The following is a 13,180-nucleotide window of genomic DNA, read 5'->3' as shown; positions in this document are numbered from 1 at the left end:
GGAAAAAAGGAAAAAAAAAAAAAAACTACTTGCCCGTTCTAAACGTCGACTAATATGAGATACCTAAAAAAAAAAAAAAAAGGATAGAAAAAGAAAAAAAAATACTTTTGGTTATCCAGCTAATAATGGTATTCTTTCTTTACTAGGCTTATAAGATCTCTTTTCTGGAGGTCTGATATTATGGAAGAGGAAGGAAGAATAGAGATTCATTTCCAGAATCGTCAGTTTTTAACAATCACGGCTGGAAAAATTGAGATAAAAATCACGAAAACTTTTTTTCATTTTTTTATTCAGTTAAATTTTAACGATCCGTGATTGTAAAAAAATATCGAAAAATTGCCCCAGAATCTATTGAAATTTCATTTCTACAGTTGTTACTTTTCGGTTTAAGATATGAACTTGAAAACGAATAGAGTAATTCATTATGTAGAGTGCCACCTTATTTTTTTCGTACTGCTTTTATTTCACGTGTTTGACTGGAGTGCTTTCCTGTTCCGTCTATACGAGTGTGAGGTCAGTTGACTTAAGTTTATTTAATTATGTGTCGATCATACGCGGAAATTGTTTCTTTCTTTTTTTTTTCTTTAGGATGCAAGATAATTGTTTGAATAACAATCATAATTAAGTGGATTCTTTTCCTCCCTGACTATTAGAAAGAAATAAGACAATTAATTCACTTTTCAACGATAAACTAAAAATCGAGATTTAAAATTCGAAGTATGGAGTCGAGTTTTTGGAAACCACGCCTCAATTCTTCTCGAACTTGTGTTAAAAAAATCGAGCAAATAAGCCGAAAGACAAGTTGAAATTTCCAAGGGAATTGTCTGTTCCGTACTTATAATTGATTTTTCATGGCTTCTTAAATTATGTGTCTTGTACTTCTAGCATTAATTGTACTTTTCATGTCAGTTATAAGGAAAAAAATTTCACTTCACGGTAAGAAAGAAAAAAAAAAAAAAAGCTGTCATGCTTGCCGTATTATTATTACGTGACACTTCCAAGAAATCCTTGGATTCATCGTGGGAGGGCACACAACTCATAGTCTCCTCTACTTATCCAACTTGCCATCAATCGCCCACCGTCACCAGTAGTATTTTTTGCCTGTAATCTTTCATTTTTAATATTCATTTCATTTTTAAGGAGACACCTCAGAAACTTCAATCCTTTCGACAAAAAAGCGACTCTATGGGCGTAATTATTTTCGATATATAGCAGGAGACATGCTGCTGCCTAGGAAAAATGTTATCGTTCAGTTATCGAAAAAAGTTAAACATATGATCAGACATGATCTTTATTGAGTGGCTGGCACAATGGCCATTAATGTGTAAGTTCATGCATTATTATATCAAAAGTCAATGGTCATCACAGTAATTGTAGAAAATTGTGGCTGTAATATGTCAATTTTTTCTTGTATGCCAGACATGGAGAAACTGCAGTGTTTCAGAACATCTGATGTCAGTTGGAGAAAATGCTTGCCAGCAGTTAAGCATTTACAAAGCTACAGTTGGGAACATGATCAGGATGTGACATGGTAGACTTAAAATAAAAATACTGATTGAAGCAGTATTTCCCACACAGCTTCATGCACTAAATTTTTATATTTAGCCCATAAGTATTAAACAAGAAAGAATCCATGTTGCTGTTTGGCACAGAACCAGTGAAATGGTGAGAAGTGGTCTTGTGAATGTCGTGCTACATGATGGGCACATTTGGGTGTTAAGTGTTTCAAGTAAGCTTTTTACTTGAGTGGTCTCAACTGTTGGAAACACTTCAGTTCCCATGACAGTATTAGAAGACACTTTATAAGGATTTTTTTTCATTTAAAGCTGAATTAGCTGATTTCATAATAAGTGGCAGGGTTCCACCCCCCTTAAGACTGGGGATGTTGTGCCCTCCAATGAGGGACTTCTAAGTATGTATTTTTGACCATAGATCCATATGTGTTCACAGGCCCGGTTTGCTTGTTCTGTGAGACGAGAAACCCCAGTTTCTGGGATAAAAAACCCTCTACCGCCATATGAAACCAGCTAACTCACCTTTAGTCGAAAGAGACAGATAAAGGTTCCTCACGTCATAGAGGGGAGTCGAACTCGGGTCTTTCTGACCAAAGGGCTTCGTCTGTACCAACTGAGCTAAGCTACGGAGACTTTAAACTACCATGTTAATCCTGTATATGAATGGTTTGAGGAAATTGCTGTAGTCAATTATATACTGCTGCATGTGTAGGTGTTATTCTTGAGAACATCATGCTCTTAAATTATGTAAGTGATGCAGGATGTGGGTGAAAGAACCAACAAATGCAAAAAAAATTCAAAAAGGGCAATGCAGATAGTTTTTTCCTTGCTGTTTATTTCATTATATAGAAGTTAGAAATGCAAGCAGATGACTAGTAGCAATAAACAAGTGTAATTATTCTTGATAAATCATTTATGGCGACTGTTCAGTATCCCCATGGAGATATATATTTTTTTTTTGAAAAATATAACCATTGCATTATAAGTACTGGATTTCTACTTTGAAGTAAATGTCTCAAAATATGATTATTACTATTACAGGCAACTCCAAGGAGTCCTTAGACTCATCGAGGGAGCCCTAAACAACTACTTAACATTCACACAGTATCTATCATACTTTGCCTTGAACTCATCACAGTCATGGCACCCACAACACACTCTGGCAACTTATTCCACTCATTCACCACTCTCCAAGTAAAAAACCTAGTTTTAACACCCTTGCTCAGTTTCCATGGATTGCCCCTAGTCCTCCCACCACCAGTCCTGTTCTGAAAAATATCCTCTGAATTAATCTTATAGAAACTCTTCAGTAATTTGAATGTCTCAATCATATCACCCCTTTTCCACCTATCAACCAATTTCTGCAACCCACAAATCTTCAACCTGTTCTCATAAGGTTCATTCCATAGACCTGCTATCATCTTGGTCACTTGCCTCTGGATCCTCTCCACCTCCTCCCCATCAAGAAGAAACCCTGGCGCCCAGATTTGAGCACAGTAGTCAAGATGGGATCTTATCAAGGCTCGATACAGAGGAACAATAACTTGCTTGTCTCTGCTCGTCAAAGTATTCTTTGGTAACCAAGTGATTTGATGAGCTGATTTAGCCACTTTTGCAATGTGTTCCCCTAAACTTCAACTCCCTATCCACCAACACTCCCAAATCCCTGGCCTCATCAATCTCCTGGAGGACAGTTCCACCAATGTGGTATACTGCTGCTAATATTTTCACTCCAAAATGCATAACCTTACACTTTGCCACATTAAATTGGCATCCATTCTCCTTAGCCCAGTCCTCGAATCTATCCAAATCATCCTGCAAAATTTTGACATCATCTGCATTCATTATTGCCCTAACCAACTTTGCATTATCAGCGAACAAATGAACTGTTCCTTTCAGATCCTTTCCTATATCGTTAATGAATAAATTAAACAGTAGGGTCCAAGAACAGAACTCTGAGACACACCACTAGTCACAGGCTGTCTTTTGGACTCTACTTCTGAATAAACCACTCTCTGATATTTCTCCATCAACCACCCTCCTATCCATCTCACCAACCCTACATCCATCCCCATATGCTGCAGTTTACTGATTAAATTCCATGTGGTATCCTGTCAAAGGCCTTAGCAAGGTCCAGTAGAATCACTGTAAACCAGTTACCCTTATCCAGTTCAGCCGTCCCTGTGTTATAGAACGTGAGCAAGTTACTGAGGCATGATCTACCCTTCACAAAACCATGCTGTCCCCCATACAGTATCCCATTTTCATCTATCCAATCCTGTATTTTCCTCTTGACTATTTTCTCCAAGACCTTGACAACGGTTCCTGATATACTGATTGGTTGGTAATTTACAACAGCAATCTTGGAACCTATACATAAAAATATAACGGAAAAACTCACGTAGAAAAATTATTTAATGGTATAATTTTCGCCCGTGTGTCACAGGCATCTTCAGTACAATTAGGCACAAAAATTAAACATTAACTGACAATTCCAAAAAGCGCCACCTAAGTAGCTGGTGTAAGATAACTAAAAAGGTCAATAACTTTCCTAAAAAAAAAAAAAAAAAAAAAAAAAAAAAAAAAATTAATACAATAAAAAGTTAAAACTTAATCTTGGAACCTGCTTTATGCAGTGGAACTATTTTCCCCTCTTTCCACCCCCTTGGGATTAACGCAGACCCGAGACTCAAATTCAACAAAATGGTCAAGGGCACTGAGAATTCTTTCGCCACTTCACATACGACAAGAGCTGGTATACCACCCAATCCCACAGATGTATTCGCATTAAGGTTCTGTTATAGACTTCATCTCCACCTCATTCACCACAATTCCCGTATAAGCTGTTGGTTTTCCTTCAATGTCACCACCTTGATGATATACTCTTGCAAAGTGCTCACTCAGTAATTCCACTATATCAACTGATTAGAGATTAGAGTTACCTCCCTACCATCGGCATTCCTTAAAATCATTCTGCTGTATACATTTTTTCTTTTACTTGCAGCATATCAAAAAAACTGCTTGGGATTCTCTTTTGTTTGCAACTTTGAAAATGAATGTGCATTTTCAAATCAGGTTATATTGAAGTATGTACTTTTAGCCAGATAAATTGATAATGAAATTTAGGCCTTGGATTTTAACTTTGAGGCTTTTTCAGGTCAGTTAAGGACACATAATTATGCAGATGACTAATATCATTAAAACTGATTGTGGATAGTTATATAGTAGGACATAAGTTTGCTATTTGTTTTTGTATCCTCTTAAATAAAAAATGTTAGGTATTTTTAAAATTTTTGACTAACATTCTGTAGCATAAAATTAAATGTATTTATTCAAATAAATTGATATATATATTTTGAAGTATTTGAAGATAAGCTTGTCTTTGGCAGGATTTGACAAACATCCATGCATACTATATGATTCAGACTGGTAAATGAGCAGTGGCTTTTATTCACCCAGATAATGCATCAAATAATTTGATGTTTCTTTGAATAAAAATATCAGTTTCTATCCTGGCAGTAGAATTTGAAATATTTCATTATGTATGCTTATCTTATATACTGAAAATAAAATAAATAAAAACTTTAAAAAGGAATTTTATTTATTGCAAAAAATAAAAATATAACTATGTTTTCAGAGTTGTATTTTATTATTATTATTTTTTTTGAATTTGTGTTGACTTTAGTATAATTAATAAAACTAATTTAAAAGCTTAAAGGTAGTTCCTTGTTCTTTGGTAATTGTTGTCCTAAGCATATGCCCTGTTTGCATAGGCTTAATAACAGGTCCATAGCTCAGTGGGTATAGATGAAGCTCTTTGGTCGGAAAGACCTGGGTTCAATTCCTGTCCATAACGTGAGGAACCTTTATCTGGTCATCTTTTGACTAAAGATGAGTTAGTCAGTCTCATAATGAGGTAGAGGGTTTTTTCACCTGGAAACTCTAGTGTTTCATCCTGCAGAACAAGCAAACTGGCCTTATGAACACAGATCTTGTCATAAATACTTGGATTTTAACAAAAACCCCTCCATGAGGGGGACTCAACCCATCAAAAAATAAAAAAGGGACAGGGGAGAAAAGGGGGAGAATTCCATATGAATAAATGAATGGCAGGTCTTACTATATATTGCGTGGCGGCTAACTCAGTTGGTTCTGACAACATCATTTGGTTGAAAAGATGACTTGAATCCTATATAGGATGTGAAGATCCTTAAGATTTTCATTTGAAGGAGTTAGTCTTTTCTGTATGGAGGGATAGCAATTTTTTTTTTTTTTCTGAAAGTTGTTTTTTGAGACAAGCCTTATAAACTCATGGAGCTATTAAAGCTTATCCAGAGCAGGCTTTTACATATATCCATGCCATGGTGGAATCTTCATGCAATAAAAATATCCAGAAAGCCAGCCAAAGAACACATGCAACTGACAAACATACTAGCCTTATGGCCTTAGTTGCTTTATCTATTATTCCAATCAAATCAGTGTTAACAATGCTCCAATTTATGATCTGCCAAGAATGTTACACATATACTCAACACATGAGAACAGATCTATACAGCTAGTTGATTTGCATTAATCTAATTCTTAATTTTAATTAAATTTCTATCAAAATATTATAGAAACTAATGCAGCTTTAGTCTGTTAATAACGTATTAGTCACCTGCTTGCATTTATCATTTTTATTTAATGAATAAAAAAAAAAGTAAGAAAATTACCACTTTAACAAACTTCTATCATTATGAAACATTCAATACAAGTTTTTTTTTCCTTGCATATATTTCATTTCATGACTTTTTTTATGGTATTACAACACAAAAATACTAAATCATAAAAAAGATATTTATTGCTTAGCTTTTAAAGAATATGACACACTAGAGAAACAAAAGTACAGGTATCTCTTGCTAAACGTGGTTTTGCTTAATGCGGGATTTGATTAACACGGCGAAATTAATTGCGGCAATCCCTTGATACACACAGCAAAAGTTTTGATTAACGCGCCTTTAACTCTGCGGAGCTCTCAGCTGATCTGACAGATACATGCAAAATGTTTAATATCAATATTCTTACACAATTCAGTGTATCGCTTGGAGGTCATGCGTACTGTGCTTTCATATGTTACGAGTGATATTCCACACTGTTTTTTGCTGTTCAGTTTGGTTTAACATGTTATGTAAAGGTTTGTGATATTTGACAGTAAATTGTATCTGAGAGATTCCGTGACTTTCAATGTCAGTATAGTATGGTTTAGTTTTTTTATTATTATTATTCTTTGTTCAATAATTTCTAGATTGTAACTGAAAAATAGAGCCAAATGTATGATAAATGGAGCAAAAGCTTATTTATCATGCATGTCCTCTAGGAGATGTGCTTTACATTATGGAAAATACTAAGGAAAGTGATCTGGAGCGTACTCCACCTTTACTACGAGTTGCCCATAAGGTTGCTTATGCTTGCATCCGCCGAAACTTTTAGTTTTTATATATTCGGCACGAAACTCTTCTAGTTTCTATATTGAAATAATGTTGGATTCAATATCCACTTAATTTGTACCATCATGTATTATATTTGCAGTGTTTTTTCTTTATGTTTTATTGCTTGTTTGCCGAGGTCTAAGAGTCATTTTGCTTGTTATCGTAGAATTTATGCCGATAAGAAAAAAAACTAAAACTGTTCAAACGACTCTTGATAACTTCTTTTGATAAAAAAAATTGCAGTGAATAATATAGGTACAAGCATTTATTAAACATTTACTTTGCATTCATTTTTTATCTTTCCTAAAAGAATACCATATAAAACAAATTATTAATACAGTAATCGATCGTGGACGAATTGTAATTTTTACCATTGGTTATTAGATTTGATTAAAGCGATTTTGATATACATGGTAGCATCAAGGGATTAATTAACCGCGTTAATCGAGGGATACCTGTATAGAGATAGTAGTGCTTTGCACTAATGATTTAGTGCCAAGCGTTCTCTATCTAGTATAATATTATTATTGTTATGTGACACCTCCAGGGAGTCCAAAGACTCATTGAGGGAGGGTAGCTACTCTACAACTCTCTCCACCACTCAATCCACCAACTGTTATGAACCACAACTATCATCATCTATACCAACGCCATCTACTTCCCACCATCACCACTAGTATTTTCACAGACAATCACAAACATCGATGCCCATGATGGGATTCGAACCTACAGTCATTTGGTTGGAGAGTGGATATGCTAACTACTCGGCCAACCAGGCCAGTAATAATATAGTATAATAAATATGGTATGAGAGAGAATATGAAAGGCTTGATGGAAGACACAGGAAAGAATAATGAGAAAATGAAAATGGTTAATTTATTATCGAGAAGATAGTAATGATTCAGTGCATAGGCTATGTAGGAGAAATGTGTTTTGGGATGTGTGGAGTGAGTTTGATGGTAGAAAAGACTTGTATAAGAGGTTTGTAGGTCTGCACTTGAATTGATTTGGCACTATGTGCCTGGAGAAATTATTTATTGGAATGAGACCTAATGCAGAGAGTCAGGTAAATTATTATTTCATGACACCTCCAAAGAGTCCCAAGACTCGTTGAGGGAGGGCTCCTACTCTACCACTCTGTGTCCACCACTTCATCCACTAACTACACTGAACCGTTACTACCATCATCATCATCTACATCAACGGCATCTACTGCCCACCACCACTAGTATTTTTTGTCTGTAAATTTTGTGTGTTCTGAAGGCCGATTTGTCTGTATACGGGATGAAAAACCTGAATTGCTAGGAGATAAAATCCCCTTCTACCTCTGTGGGATTGGCTAGCTCACCTTCAATTGAAAAAATCCCATAAAGATTCCTCCTTTCACAACAAGAATCGAACTTAGGCCTTTTCCAATATCGAAGGGTGCAACGTACCGTTGTTCTTCCAATTGTGCTTCAGAGATGCTTATCATCTTGGAGGGAACACTGAGAATGGTTAGGGTGTGCAGACAGAATAGTGATACGATTGTTAATGTGCATGGCCATGAATTTGCTGAAGGGCTACACTATGCTTTGCACATTTTGAGTGGGTCTTAGAATGGAAAAGAGAGTTGCCCAATTGAGCCAAGCAGACTGCAGTTGTAAGTGTACAAAAAAGCCAGGAGGTAATTTATATTGATACACAAATGCCACAAGCATAAGAGACAAAGTGGTTGAGTTTGTTGCTTTGGCAAACATTTTGCAAATTGTTGGCATTAGTGAAACCTTTATGTTGGAGGTTTAATGGACTTTTTTACAGCACTCACAAAGAATTAAAATAGAATTTAATAATTCCTATATTTCGTCCTAGTCACTAGGATATCTACGGGGATTACAAAGACAATTAATGTAACATGCACACAAAAACTTACAATACTAAGCCCAACCACGTGGGTGACAATAAAGTCCTATCTAGGTGGAGCGCCCTCTACGGGCAGTTGTAGGTGGCCTGGAATGTAAGGTGGGACCTCTGGCGATGACTGTTTCCCAAATCTTCGGAAGCTTAATGCAACCGTATTTGTTAAGATTTGGTTGGTTTTTGAGAGCTGCTGCTGCTTCTAAGAAAAGTCTCTCTTTCTTGAATTTGCTGTGGTGGAGCATGGTGGTTTTTTTCCATGATACTCTGTGGGTGGTGTCCAAAACATGGTCAGCCAAGCCTGAATGGCCATAGTTGTGTTTAATGATGTACGACTTGTGTTCCTCTAGGCGGATGGATGCTGATCTGCCTGTCTGTCCAAAGTACGCAAGCTTACAGGAACAGGGTACTTTGTAAACTCCAGGCAGAGAGAGAGGAGGGAGCTGATCTTTCGTAGAACGGATAAGGGTAGCCAGTTTGCGGTAGGGCTTATATGCTGTGTGTAGGTTATACTTTTTTAGTATCTTAGCTATTTTTTCCGAAGTGCCACGGATACTAAGATACTAAAAAAGTATAACCTACACACAGCATATAAGCCCTACCGCAAACTGGCTACCCTTATCCGTTCTACGAAAGATCAGCTCCCTCCTCTCTCTCTGCCTGGAGTTTACAAAGTACCCTGTTCCTGTAAGCTTGCGTACTTTGGACAGACAGGCAGATCAGCATCCATCCGCCTAGAGGAACACAAGTCGTACATCGTTAAACACAACTATGGCCATTCAGGCTTGGCTGACCATGTTTTGGACACCACCCACAGAGTATCATGGAAAAAAACCACCATGCTCCACCACAGCAAATTCAAGAAAGAGAGACTTTTCTTAGAAGCAGCAGCAGCTCTCAAAAACCAACCAAATCTTAACAAATACGGTTGCATTAAGCTTCCGAAGATTTGGGAAACAGTCATCGCCAGAGGTCCCACCTTACATTCCAGGCCACCTACAACTGCCCGTAGAGGGCGCTCCACCTAGATAGGACTTTATTGTCACCCACGTGGTTGGGCTTAGTATTGTAAGTTTTTGTGTGCATGTTACATTAATTGTCTTTGTAATCCCCGTAGATGTCCTAGTGACTAGGACGAAATATAGGAATTATTAAATTCTATTTTAATTCTTTGTGAGTGCTGTAAAAAAGTCCATTAAACCTCCAACATAATGTCCTCACAGCACTTAAGCCTCTACACAAGAATTAGTGAAACCTAACTCTCAGAGTTTGATTTTTAACTGAAATCGAGAGGGGGTGCAAAGCCTTTTATTTCTCAATGAGAGTAGATGAAGGCCAATTTAACCTTATATAACTTTTGGAGACGGGCAGTCAGTCTCGATCCATAGTCAATCGCTGATAGCTGGTCCAAACTATCAGTGATATTAAATGACATCTGGTGAAAGAGTACAGCTGATACTTGCTACAATCTCATCCCTAATACAATGTTATTATCTGAAATAACATGGATTCTACAGTCAATTTTCTTGAGTTTATGGGATGGAAAAGCTGAGTTTCTTGGAGGGGGAAAAAAAAAAAAAAAAAAAAAAAAAAACTTTATCATGTCAGAGATTGGCTAATTCTGGAACCAGTCAAAGAATGGCTTAGTTTCTGGTTGGCAACTAAAATCGAGCTTAGCGCAGTCTTTCTTCAGGTGGCCTAGGCCTATAAATGCAAATGCCATTTCCACAGGGCTGCACATCAGGTATAAAGAGTATAGTATTTTTTGGAATGATAGAAAATATAGAAATGGGAGGAGAGAGTATTAATGATGTCTGATGACTTGAGCCCAGTTAGAATAGGAACTAATGAAAGCAACAATTATAATAATGGCCTATATAACAGTGAGATTGAGGTTATCTGGTGAAGTTGGGGTTAACAGGATAAAGTGTGTAGAATGGTATTATTGTGGACCAGGCTTCACTTACTTGGGATGAAGAAATACATTTTAGGTTGTTTGAGGAGTCTTCTGAGGTCATTTGCTTACCTATCACCCTAAATAGAAACCAAGAACTTGGACTTCATGACATCTGGAAGTCATTAATTAGTATACGTAACATTCACAACCTTTCCTTTCCTATTCCAGCAATCAGATACAGAGTTTACACAACAATCTATAGATTGGGCATGATGTATCTAATGATACACTTGATCAAACTATCAATCAGTATTTTTTCAGTTTATAGAAATAATGGTTGATGGGAAACTTTTTTTTTTTTGTGTGTGTTAAATATCTTAAAGGTGCTGTCAACCATATACAGCAAAACATGTTGAAAAAGCATTGTTTTTATGAATAAAAAATTAAGAGTCAAAACCTGGTTAATTATTAAAACACATGTATTTGTTATATACATTCAACATTGAGTAAGTGAAAAAGTTCAAATTGTAATGGCCCCATATAAAGTCTTAATGTGGGGCCCTCTAATGTTGTATAAAAGTTATTACAGTTATTATTATTATTCAGGCCTCCAAGGAGTCAAAAGACTCATCGAGGGAGGTCCTTCCTAAGACATAAAGTCTGTCACGACTCATCGAGGGGAGGTCCCCCCCCTGAGAAACACAAAGTCTATCATACCACTCTTTAAACTCACTGACCGTTATGTTATGTTAGAATTAATCTTAAGATGGCTACCTCTAAAATTTTTAGCAGGTTGATGTGCCAATGTTTAAGTTTAGGAGAAAGCTTTATAGCTATTGCTGACTCTAAAAATTGTCTCTCTAACTTGTAACAACTTCTGTATGGCACACTGGTGTTTTCCCATCTAATCCTGTGTGAAGAGATCTCCAAAGTATGGTTTGCCAGTATTGACTGGTAAACATATTTCTTGTGTTCTCTGAGGTAGATGCTAATTGATTTTATCTGTTCACAGTAGGCCAAGTTACAAGTGATTGTAACTTGCTCGGCTATGGACAGGGTGTCCTAGGAGAGTGGATGAGAGTTTCCAATATGAGGTGTGGTTTGAATATGGTATGAAATTTATTTTGGGTATCTTTTTTGGCCTGCATTCTGGATGTATGGAATAGTGATATTTTGCTTTTGTGCATTTGAGGATGGAGGGGGGGAAGTAGGGAGGCTTCTTTTTTTTTTTTTTAAGAAGCTATAATAATACTCTTAGAGCCAGTGCTATTTGTTCTAGTGATGCAAGACTTGCCACAGAAGTTGAATATCTTCACTACAGTTTTTGAGCATTGGCTACAGCTACTACAAAGAGATAGTCATATTAAGATCAACACCATCACAACTGTAATAACTTCTGTATAACTTCTCTAGTTTTTCTAAACCAATATTTATGTAAACCCATTTCTACTGGAGGATAGTATGGAGATCAGTGTTTAAGGCACTGGTTGCAAATGATCTTGATGTAAGAGATGTTTGAGAACTACATTGTTTGTCAAAGAAATAGGATGAATGGAAAGTGTTATTATTAAGAGGGACTCAAGAGAGACCACATACTGTGCACACACTCACCAGCTGTCATACTTCTTGAATTCATTCACACTGCTTGCACACACACAACATTCAATGGCAATCCACATTCCAATCACACACCACTCTATAAGAGAAAAATCTAGATGTCACTCCTTTCTTGATGGCATTTATTCTCAGCTTCCAAGGATGCCCTCTGGTTCCTTTCCCCACCCTCCATAAAATGAAAAATTCCATCGACTGAACTTCTGTATGACTATAATAAATTTAGTTTAAGCCTTTATCCGAGTGTGAACAAACAAAGTTTGCGCCTGAAAGTATCTTCAGGACTGGAGTAAGGTAGTGCAACTCGTTGCAAAGGTGGAGCTAGCTAACATCATTCCTTACTCAGTATCTCCCATAATGCAAAACACATCTCCTTGCAGATATGTATAATGTTATGCATTAAGGGGAGGGCCACTACCCAGACTGGTTTCGACCTTTATTGAGGTCTCTTCAGTGGGAGCCAGGCCTGAGTGGAGATACCAGGCAGAAGCAATAGCAAGGTCATCTCTACCTATAGGAGTTGCCAAAAAGGTGTGCCACCTTTTTATTAAATTATTCTGGATTTAGAGAAAGATGTTGAAAGCTTATTTTTCACTTGTTTAGACTATAATAAATTTAGTTTAATCCTTTATCCAAGTGTGAGCAAACAAAGTTTGTACCTGAAAGTATCTTCAGGACTGGGGTAAGGTGGTACAACATCGGGCAACTCATTGCAAAGGCGGAGCAAGCTAACATCACTCATATCTGTATCTCCCATAATGCAAAACACATCTCCTTGCAGATATGTATAA

General features: G+C 36.7%; 1 protein-coding gene across 1 annotated transcript in view; it reads left to right on the top strand.

The window, feature by feature from the left end:
* Nucleotides 1-215: 215 nt before the first annotated feature.
* yip2 (yippee interacting protein 2) overlaps nt 216-13,180 on the top strand; it is a 139,580-nt gene continuing 126,615 nt past the window's right edge. The window contains exon 1 of the mRNA XM_090410759.1: nt 216-513. The gene's annotated coding sequence lies outside the window, so the exon portion shown is untranslated. The remainder of the gene's footprint in view (nt 514-13,180) is intronic.

Source organism: Typopeltis vanoorti, chromosome 20 (genome assembly GCF_054136105.1).
Source record: "Typopeltis vanoorti isolate ZY-2024b chromosome 20, IOZ_Tvanoo_1.0, whole genome shotgun sequence".
Lineage (NCBI taxonomy): Eukaryota > Metazoa > Arthropoda > Arachnida > Uropygi > Thelyphonidae > Typopeltis > Typopeltis vanoorti.
This window is presented reverse-complemented; position numbering and strand designations above follow the sequence as displayed.